Consider the following 10994-nt stretch of genomic DNA (forward strand, 5'->3'; position numbering starts at 1 on the left):
ATACACCATGGGTAGCTTGCCAGGCTCTGCCGTGCGCATGGGATACGCTCAGTAGCTTGCCAGGCTCTCCGAGAGGGCTGGAGGAATCAAACCCAGGTCGGCTGCGTGCAAGGCAAACGCCATACCCTCTGTGCTATCTGAAAGGATTGAAGCCCTTTTTGTGTGCTTGTGGCACATTTGTATTTCTCTTCTATGAATTTTGGCCATTTTTCTTTTTTTTCTTTTTCATTTGTTTGGGGGCCACATGCAACTGTGCTCAGGATTTACTCCTGGCTCTGCACTTATGGTCCCCTGGTTGGGCTCAGGAGACCATAAGGGGTGTCGGAGATTGAAACTGGGTCAGCCATGTGAAAGGCAAGTGTCCTACCCGCTGTACTCCATTCTGGCCCCAAATTTTCCCTATTTATCTAATTTGTAGCTTGAGTCCTTTTCTGGTTAATGAGATTTCTTTGGAAGGGGGCGCTTCCAGCTGTGCTGGAGGTGTCACTCCTAGCAAAGCTGGGAGGATCAGTCCCAGAAGTGTGGGAGAAGGGCATGGAACTCAGCGCTCCCACCTTCCAAGCACAGTCCTTTGAGCAACCTCCTGCCCCAGGAGTTGTTCTGGGAATGAACACATTCTGGAAACGAATGTTCTCTGGGCTCGACAAGTGAAACCACCTCCTCCCAGTTAGAGGATTGTGTTTTCACTTTCTGTATGGTGTTTTTTTTTCCTTTTTGGGTCACACCTGGCGATGCACAGGGGTTACTCCTGGCTCTGCACTCAGGAATCAGCCCTGGCAATGCTCAGGGGACCATATGGGATGCTGGGAATCGAACCCGGGTCGGCCGCGTGCAAGGCAAACGCCCTACCCGCTGTGCTATTGCTCTAGCCCCCTGTATGGTGTATTTTGAGGATTCATTGTATTACTGTATTCCCATTGCTCATCGATTTGCTTGAGTGGGCACCAGTAACGTCTCCATTGTGAGACTTGTTATTGTTTTTGGCGTATCCAATATGCCACGGGTAGCTTGCCAGGCTCTGCTGAGCGGTCGAGATACTCTCAGTAGCTTGCCAGACTCTCTGAGAGGGGTGGAGGAATCGAACCTGGGTCGGTTGCGTGCAAGGTAAACGCCCTACCCTGTGCTGTTGCGCCAGTCCGTTTTGAGAATTAGAAGGGCATATTTATTTCTTTATTTTGGGCCTTGCAGACTGTGCTGAAGGATCTTGGGAGCCACTAGAGGCAATACTTGGCCAACTAGGCTGGGCTGCTCAATGCATGAGGCTGAAGATGTGGTGCTGCTTGGACCTTGCAGTAACAGCACCATCCTGGTGGTGCTCAGGTAGGGATATACAGTGCCAGGGATGGAACCGGGGCTGGAAAAACATGCCTCTCTAGACCCTGCACTATTTCCCTGGGACTTACTTTATTTAGTTTTTTTTCTTTTCTTTTTATTATTGTATTTTAGGTAACAATAGTTACAATTATGTTAGGAATTATGGTTCTAATGTACAGTTCCGGCATCTCACCACCACCACTAAAGTGCTCCAGCCCCTCCACCACTGCCCTTATACACTCTAGTCCACCTCTTCCTACCCCCACCCTCTCAGTTTTATAATCTGCGGCCAGGAGTTGCTCATCATAAGATACTGGCTATTCCCTTGTTTGGTTGCTTCACATACCACAGGTAACTGTGATCATCTGCTGTTAGTTTCATACTAAATTTTTTTTTTGGCTCTTTGGGTCACACCTGGCGATGCGCAGGGGTTGCTCCTGGCTCTGCACTCAGGAATCACTCCTGGCGGTGCTCAGGGGACCATATGGGATGCTGGGAATCGAACCCGGGTCGGCTGCGTGCAAGGCAAACACCCTACCCGCTGTGCTATTGCTCCAGCTCCTCATACTAAATTTTTATAGGGGCTCCACATGTGCTGCTCTCGCCTAGTAGAGCTAGTGATCACCAAGGTCCAAAGGGAGTTGGTACTGGGAAGAACATGAGGTGCTGGGGATGGAACCTAGGGCCTTGCACCTGCTAGGCAGGTGCTCTCCATCTTGAGCAACTTCCCCGGCCCTGGGAGTACTTATTTTCACATGTCTAACTTGGGAAACACTTTCCTCCCGTTAGAATTTCTGTTGTCTGTTGAAAAAATAAAAGATTTTCAAGCACCTAGTTATAAGGAAGTCTCTATGTCTTCGAAAATTTGCATAGTGTTGTGTTTCACATTTTCGTCCTAAAGTTACTTTCTGTTCGGTGTGAGGTAGAGTCTGCTTCCTTCATTGTTTTTTGTTTTGTGAAAATTGCCCGTACCTTTCCACTCATGAACTTTCAACTGAATTTCTGTGCCTAAAGGCTAAGAATTGAGAAACACAGTTCAGTGCAATAAATTTTAAGAAGTCATAAGCACCAAGTAGCATAACTAGATTCTGATCCTGAATCATCACTGACCCTCCTAATTTCCCACCTTCACCTTGCCTCACTAAAGCGGGAATGAAAGAACTTCATTCCTTCTGGAATTGAGGACTGCAATTCTGATTGCAGTCATCAGACTGTTGTCTTGGCCTTGCCCCCTGTCCTTGCCCTGCTTCTGGGTCAGCTCACCAAGTCTCTAAGTTGCCTCAGCTGCTTCCCTGGTCTTTCTTCTGTTCCCTTGCTGAGTTTGCCTCCTTCTCCCCATGCTACACTCTACCAGGCTCTCACCTAGAACAATTCTTTTTTTTTTTTTTTTTGCTTTTTGGGTCACACCCAGCAATGCTCAGGGGTTACTCCTGGCTTTGCACTCAGGAATTACTCCTGGCGGTGCTTGGGGGACCATATGGGATGCCGGGGATTGAATCCGGGTCGGCCGCGTGCAAGGCAAACACCCTACCTGCTGTGCTCTCGCTCCGGCCCCTCACCTAGAACAATTCTTGCCACCTGGAAGGCAGTTTTCTCCAATGTGTTGAGCTAGACCCAAGCTTCTAAATCTGTGGGTATTTTACGGTGTGGCTACATACGGTGTAGCTAAACTTTGTTAAAATGTGTTTTAAAATAAATTACTTTATGATTTATTATCAGTGAATGTTTGATTTGTATACATGCTTTATATGCCTATATACCAGGGGTCCTGTAAAAATTGTTTTTTGAACTAAAAGAGGTTAAGAGTAGGAAGATTTTAAGAGGCCATGCAATAGAGTGCTATGGCTACTCTTGCCTTTCACAGGATTTTTAAAAATTTAATAATTTTACATTTTTATTTTTTGGACCTTGGGAGCCAACCCACTGTTACTCAAAGTTTAGTCCTGGCTCTGTGGTTAGAGAACACTCCTGGAGGGGCTTAGGGGGTCATGTGCTGTATCTGGGATCAAACCAATGTTGGCTGCATGCAAGGCAAGTACCTTAATCCCTGTAAGATCTCTCCTACCCCACCGCAATTTTTTATTAGATTATCAAAATTCACAACATGTATGCATTGAGAATTTTGTCAATGAAATTTCCTGGGTTCTGTAGGCCAATGGGGAGAGAAACAACTTCTTTCTTAGAGGGACCCATTTAAATCCCACACACTATTTATTCTTCCATTATAATCTCCAATGGACTCCGATGAGATTTTATGCTTCTCTTTAATTACTTCAATTTATCCCTAGGTATTTGATGATTTGATGTATGGACCTGAATGGCACCTCTTACATAGTATTTATGTTCTCATCTGAAACAGTTCTGCAATCCAGCTACTTGGAAGGACATAGGAAACTCTGGAACCTCAAGAATTGACTGGAGACCATAAGGGTTCCAGGATCTTTAGAGCCCGCAGGGGAAGCGGGGTAAAGGGTGCTCTCCTGAGCTGCAGAAGGAACAGTTTGGGGATTAAAAGACAAGTCACATCCAGTGGACTTGCCCACAGTCAGTCTAGGAATCCATAAATGCCTGGCTAGTCTTGCTGTATCTGAGCCCAAAGCACTCCGTGGCTGTCATGCTATTCATGCCCTCTTTTACTTCGCAGAAAGCCACATGCTAGTCATGTACCCACTCCATCTTAGTGGTGCAGATAAGAAACTTGGGCCCATTTGGGTTGTATCCAACATTTTCCATGTACAAGATGCAAGGACTTGGCATCAGAATGAAATTCTCACCGTCATGTTTCTCCTTAAAAAAAAGACTTGCCTTTGGGCCTTTATGGTGAATCAGGCACATATATTATAGGGCAACTCTTGGTAAGTAGGATCATTTATAACCAAATCCTTTCTTCCCAGTTCTCAGAGCAAGAACATTTTCTGCTGTCTTTAGAACTTGGTCTGCGAACAGCTTGAAGGAGATGCAGGCGGAAGGCTTTTTGTTTATAGCAATGTGGCATTGCCCACGGCTTCAAGACATAGGACATGTGGCAGGGCAGCATCTGTAAGCAAGACCTATTGGTTTTTGTTTTGTTTGGAGGCCCAAACTGGGGGAGCTCAGGGCTTACTCCCAAGTCTATGTTCTGGGATCAGTCCTGATGGGGCTTGGTGGAACATATGGGGTGCTGGGGATGAAACCCAGGTTGGCCAGGTGTAAGGCCTTATCTGCTATATTCTCCAGCCTGTCCAGTATTGCTGCAGCCTGGCCCAGGGATCTTTGAAGTGAATAGTTTGATTTAGGAAATATGAAACATACACAGAGACAGAGTCTGAGAGTCACAGAAAGTCAACGAAGAAAAATTCTGCATCTAGTGGTAGAATGTGAGCAACTACAGAAAGGAGTGCCATGAATGTTATCTTTGAAATTTTTATTTTCCTGCGTTGTTGGTGTACACAAATGCAATTGATTTGCAGTTGATGACTGTTTCCAGCAACCCTACTAAGAATGATTCTCAAGTTTAATCATTTATCTGTGGATTTTAAAGTATTCTACAGGGGCTGAAGTGATAGTACAGTGGATAGGGCATTTGCCTTGGATGTAGCCAACCCAGGTTCAATCTCCAGAATCCCATATGGTCCCTTGGGTGCAGAGCCAGCACTAACCTAAGCATTGCCAGGTGTGACCCCAAAACAAGAAAGAACTCTACATAGACAGTAAGTTATTTGTAGGTGATGATAATTTTGCTTTTTTCTTCCCCAATCTTTATAACTTTATGCTTTTAAGGGAAGGCCTTCCCAGTGGTGCTTAGGGACCTGAGGTCACTCCTGGCATTACTCCTCTGGTGGTGTGGTTATGACAATTTGGGGCTCAGATGGAAGTGCTGGGGCTACCAGGATCACACCCTGTGGGTGCTGATGGGAAGGGTAGGAAGGAAGGGTAGGAAGGGATATGACTTAGGACCTTGAGTATGCAAGACCAGCAAGGTATGTGCTCTGCACCTTGGAGCCATGTCCCAGGCCTCTATATCTAGCATTTTATGTATTCATTCATTTATTTAACTTTTTGGTTTAGTTAAGTGCCTCCATCAGTGCTGGAAGCTACTCTGGCTCTGTGCTCAGGGATTTTCCTGGCCACACTTGGCAGGACATGCGGTGACAGGGATCAAACCCATGCCTCCCACATGCAAAGTGTCTGCTCAGTCGCTTGCACTGTCTCTGGCCCCTATGCTGCTATCATTTTAGTTTTACCTTTTTGTGATGTATATTTCTTAGAATATGAGGGGGAAAGTTGGTTATAGCAATATCTTTGTCTTCTTTACCTCTTCTAAAAATGCATTCAGCTTTTCACCACTAAATATATGTGTTGTAGACTTTCTACATGTAACTTATACATCTAACAGATTAAAGAGCTTCCTTATATGCCTATTTTGTTAAATGTTTTTTGGGAGAGGCCATGGAGATGATTTGAGTTGCTAGAGACTCTATTTAGCACATATTTATGACCCTGAGTTTGAGCCTGCATTGTCCCCTGGACACCTCTGTGCTGAGTCCTTCTGGGCTGGGCATGGCCCTTATAAGGAAAAGTTATGTATCTATATAGGTATATAGATATATATGATTATATTATTTGGCTCACCTACTGAGATTTTTCCCATAAATATTTTTCCTGTTGATGTGGTAAATTGGAGGAATTAAGCTGCTAACATTAAATTAATTTTGAACTCCAACAGCTGAGGTTTCAGATCTGATTTGGTTAATTATAGTTTCTGCAGTCTCGTCAATGGGACTTAACACTCTTGTTTGTTTTTAACTAAGCTGTACTTTCTTTAGGTGATTATGTGTAGAAATGGAGGCCTACGGGCCAGAGTGATAGTACAGCAGGGAGGGCACTTGTCTTGTATGTAGCCAAGCTGGATTCAATCCCCGGTATCTCATATGGTCCCCTGAGCACTGCCAGAAGTAATTCCTTTTTTTTTTTTTTTTTTTTTTTTTGCTTTTTTTTGGGTCACACCCAGCGATGCTCAGGGGTTACTCCTGGCTTTGCACTCAGGAATTACTCCTGGCGGTGCTTGGAGGACCATATGGGATGCCGGGGATCGAACTCGGGTCGGCCGCTTGCAAGGCAAACGCCCTACCCGCTGTGCTATCACTCCGGCCCGCCAGAAGTAATTCCTGAGTGCAGAGCCAGGAGTAACGCAAGTGTGACCCAAAAAGCCAAAGGATAGAAAGAAATGCACACCTAGTTTAGTGAAGATTTCTCCGGAACAAATATGGATTTTGCTCTGTCCAGAGTTTAGGGCTCTATTGATCAAGAAAACACTTCCAGGGCTAGAGAGATAGCTCAAAGTGCTGAGGATGGGCTTTGCATGTGGGAGCCCAGGTTTGTTCCCCAGTACCACATGGTCCCCCAGCACTTCCAGGAGTGAGCACTGAGCAGAGAGCCAGGAGTAGCTCCTGAGCAGCAGTCAGCATGGTCTCCCCAAGCTAAAACCAAAAATAAAAATGACAACAAAAAAGAAAGCATTTAGAGTTTAATCATGTTTGCTAGACCACACACTTAGTGATTAGCAAATTCTGAAGGGGGAGTTTGGGAGCCCCTTGGGGTATATTTCACTACTAGACTCAGAAAGTAGGTTAGTGGTTGCTCAGGCTGTCTGGGAGGTGGGGTGCAAGTGAAGAGGAACTACCAGTGGCTCCGAGGGTTCATTTGGAAGTGGTGGAAATATTCTGGAATTAGACAATGGTGATGGTTGATGAAACAGGAAAAATCCCACCAAATTGTTCACTTTCTAGGGGAGAATCTTCTGGATAGACAGAAATGAGTGCTTGAGCATTGTGACTGTGTCATTTCTCATAAACCAGTGGGCAAAGTAAACCTAGTGGATGCTGCTCCCCTCCCCTCATATCAGCCCAGACTCTACTGGGCCCTGACTCGTCCCATGAACCGTGACTCCATGTAGGGCTGTAAGGCCTGGCCCTCTGCCGGGGCTCACTGCAGCCTGGAGAGAGCCTATACGAGGCGTTTTCAAGATTCGCTGTTCTCTCCTCTGCAGTCCTAGCTTCCCAGGGGAGTGCCTCTACTTGGAGAGCTTGGCCCATCTGCTCTGCTCCTTGGCTGCATCTGGCATCAGAGCTCCGACAGCAGATGCGGCTCCTCCCGAACCTGGAAGGCACAGGACTGTCTGGTGGCCTGGGTGTTGGAACATTTGGAGTGTACCTGGAGGAAGGTGTTTGGGGACAAGGAGGCGGGCGCTTTGCCTCCGTTTCCCGGGGCCCTGTGTTTCAGGTTTGCTTTCTTCTTGTTTCAGCCATTTGCTCTGGTGCAGTTTTTCACTGGTGTTGCTATTAACACCAACGTTTATTTTCTTCTTTACCTGTGTTTGTTCCTGGGTCACCCTCCCAGCTGCTCTAGGCTTGCTCCTCAGCTTGGTACTTGCTGGATCGTGTGGTGCCAGGTGGAAACATGTGCTCCAGATTTTGGAACAATGATATCTCTAGGAACTTTCATCAATCACCGAAAGCTGTTTTCAGCACTAACGGTGCCACCAGAAATGATCAAATATTCACATTTACTCACTTCTGCCTGGTCAACACTTGCTATTGTGAGACAATTTGACTGGGGGAATTTCTCCTTTTGTGCTGCCTGACTGGGAGCTCCCTGGTGTTTCCTTGTGCTGCTGCTGCATTGCACTTCCCTGATCACCAGTGGGGCGTGCCATCTATTCCCGTGTGTTTGTCCATCTGGGAAACATTGACCGACGTTTTCTACCTGGGAACTGGATCCTTTGTGCATTATGGGTTCACAGTTCTTTGTTAGTAACAAACTGACCCTTTCTTACTCGTGTGCATTGAAAATGTTTCCTCCCTAAGCAACATGCTCTTTTTTTGTCTTTATTGAGTCTTGGTGGTAGTGCTTGTAATCACTCCAGGTAGTGCTTGAGGGCCATGCCCAGTGGCTCAAGGAGGCCATGCAGGGCTGGGGGTTGAATCTAGTCCCTTGCGCATGCAAGGCATAATTCTTCCATTTGAGCCCACTCCTTGGTCTATCTCTATGGTATCTTGGGCTGAGTAAAAGCACTTATCTTTCTGGTCCCTTCCCTCTGTTGTGATGAGATGTCTAGGGCTCACACACTTGGTGGTGCTGCTCAACATCTGTTGTGCTAGCGATCCCCATTGGCAGTGCCAGGGATGGCAATTGGAGATTTGGGGCGGGGTTGGGGATCAAACTTGAGGCCTCGGGATTGGAGAGATGATACAGTGGGTAGGGTGCTTGCCTTGCATAAAGCCCACCCAAGTTTGATTCCCTGCACCACATGTGGTCCCCTGATCAATGCTAAGAGTGATCCTTGAAAATAGATCCAGGAGTGAACCCTGAGAGCAAAGCCAGGAATAAGCCCTGGGCACAGCCAGGTATGACCCAAAAAGCACAGAAAAAGCAAAACCAAAAACTTGAGGCCTCACATCTGCAAGGTAGGCACTCTACCACCGAGTCACATCCCTGCACTGTCTGACTGAGATAGAGGAGCGTATAGGGTTAAAGAGGAAAGTAAGAGTGCAGACTCTAGGTGCAATGAGTGTTCCAGGCTGGTCTAGAAGTACAGATTTACAACGCAGATGCTAAGCCTCCTGCCTGCATAAAGATCAGAGAGACCCTAAAAGGTAAGGGGACTTCTGAGAGGAGGCTTCTGACAAGCCAGCAGAATGACCCTGAAGTTAAAGTAGCTGCCTCGAAGCTTTATGAGAAAATAAATATAAGTGCCTACCTCATTCGTTTTAGAAAAGTATAGGGCTGGAGAGAGAGTGCAGCGGGTAAGGCACTTGTCCACCTAATTTCAATCCCCAGCACTGCATGATGCCAAGGCCTGCTAGGAGTAATCCCTGAGCACCAAGCCAGGAGTAAGTCCTGAGCACAGCTGGCTGTGGCCCAAACCCTTTCCCTTTCAAATAAAAATATAAAAGATGGAAAATAATTGCTCCTCGCTACTTCACTCTAGAAATCCCTATCTGGTGTATTTTTGAGTCTTTTTCTTATGGAATTGTAGTGAATCACAAAGTTACAGTTTATTTTTTAAAACTGCACTTGACCGACTGTCTTTCAGTCTTCGGTGGCAGGTGATAGGAACCTGTCCGCTGTAACAGAACGCACAAAAGATCTTAATGTGGGGGCCAGAGTGATTACTACAAGTGGTAGGGTGCTTGCCTTGCACATGGCTGACCCGGGTCCGATCAAGGCACTCCATGTGGCTCCCTGAGGCTGCCAGGAGTGATCTCTGAACACAGTGCCAGGAGTAAGCCCTGAGTACAGCCAGATATGGTCGCTGTCACTGTTACTCCGTTGCTCATCGATTTGCTCGAGCGGGCACCAGTAACGTCTCCATTTTGAGACTTGTTGTTACTGTTTTTGGCATATTGAATATGCCACGGGTAGCTTGCCAGGCTCTGCCGTGCAGGAGCCAGATATGGTGCAAAACCAAAACCACTCCCCCCCCCAAAAAAAAGCTCTAGTGTTAACAATGTGAAATGTGAAAATTCTGTTTTGTAGTCAATGGTTTGTCTGCTTTAAGAAACCTTTGTTTCAAAGTCTAAAAGGTTTTTTAATGATTTTTTTCTGTCAAACACTTTAAAGTTGTGGGGGGTTGTTATGTTTGGGTAGTGCACCTCGTGATGCTCCCAGACTTAACCCTGGTTCCGTGCTCAAATGACCATGGGTGGTGTCAGGGATCCGTTCTGTGCCAGGCAAAGGACCTCCTCCCCCACCCCACGCCGTGTACTGTGTCACTAGCCCTTAAGATTGTGGCCTTGACAATAAGATCCCTAATGCATCTGGAAACGTTGTTTAGCATGTGACTTGGAGGAGGGTTAACTGCCGTGGGCAATGGAGAGTGAATAAGTCTCTGGAAACCAGTGCCCTGTTTCTGGACTCTGAGATCCATCCCGCGCTCCTGCTTTCTACAGTTCTGTGTCTCTGCGTGTCCGGCTCGGTTTCTCCCTCCCAGCAGTCTGGAGTGTCCCCTTTGGGCGACTGTTGAGAAAGGGAGCCTTCCGTCGTGGGAGCGCGGCCTCAGAGAAAACGGGGTGTCGCCCTTGGAATTCCCCCCATGGCAAAGAGCGGCTTCCAGAGATCAGCCGAGAGGGTCTGAGGCGCGTCACGTGGAGCGAGCAGCTGCCAGTCACACTGGAGGGGTTAAAGGGTCGCCGGCTGGGGGAGGGGTCCGTCTGTCTCAGAGTGGGGGCTCTCGCTGGGTCTGTAAGCCTAGTAACCTTTGGATGCCCCGCAGCGCTTAGAATTCCGCAGGCGGGCTGGGTCCCTCTGCTCTCCCGGAGCCTCCAAAGTTCCTGCAGCATTCCGGCTCGAACAACAGGGGTGGAGCTCCAGGGTGCTGGAGGCAAAGTGGAGTAAGTCAGAGGAGTAGCCCACGGCGGGCGGCCGCCCTGAGATGGGGAGATAAGCAAGGCACACGAAAATAGAGCACCGGCCAGCGGGTTTGCGGGAGGGGGGTGATCAGGGAGATTTTGGTGGCGATCTGACCCAGTGTAGAATTGCCACGCGGCCCGCCCGACCCGCACGTAGTGCTGGAAGCCGTGAGCACCGCCCGAGGAGTCTTTCCAAAAGCCTCGTGGGGCTCTAGGAATGTGGGGAGAGGCGGGTCGCGCGGCTCGCTGCGGGCGGGGGCGGGGGCGGGCCGCGCGCGGCGCAGCCCGGCA

This window comes from Sorex araneus, chromosome X (genome assembly GCF_027595985.1).
Source record: "Sorex araneus isolate mSorAra2 chromosome X, mSorAra2.pri, whole genome shotgun sequence".
NCBI lineage: Eukaryota > Metazoa > Chordata > Mammalia > Eulipotyphla > Soricidae > Sorex > Sorex araneus.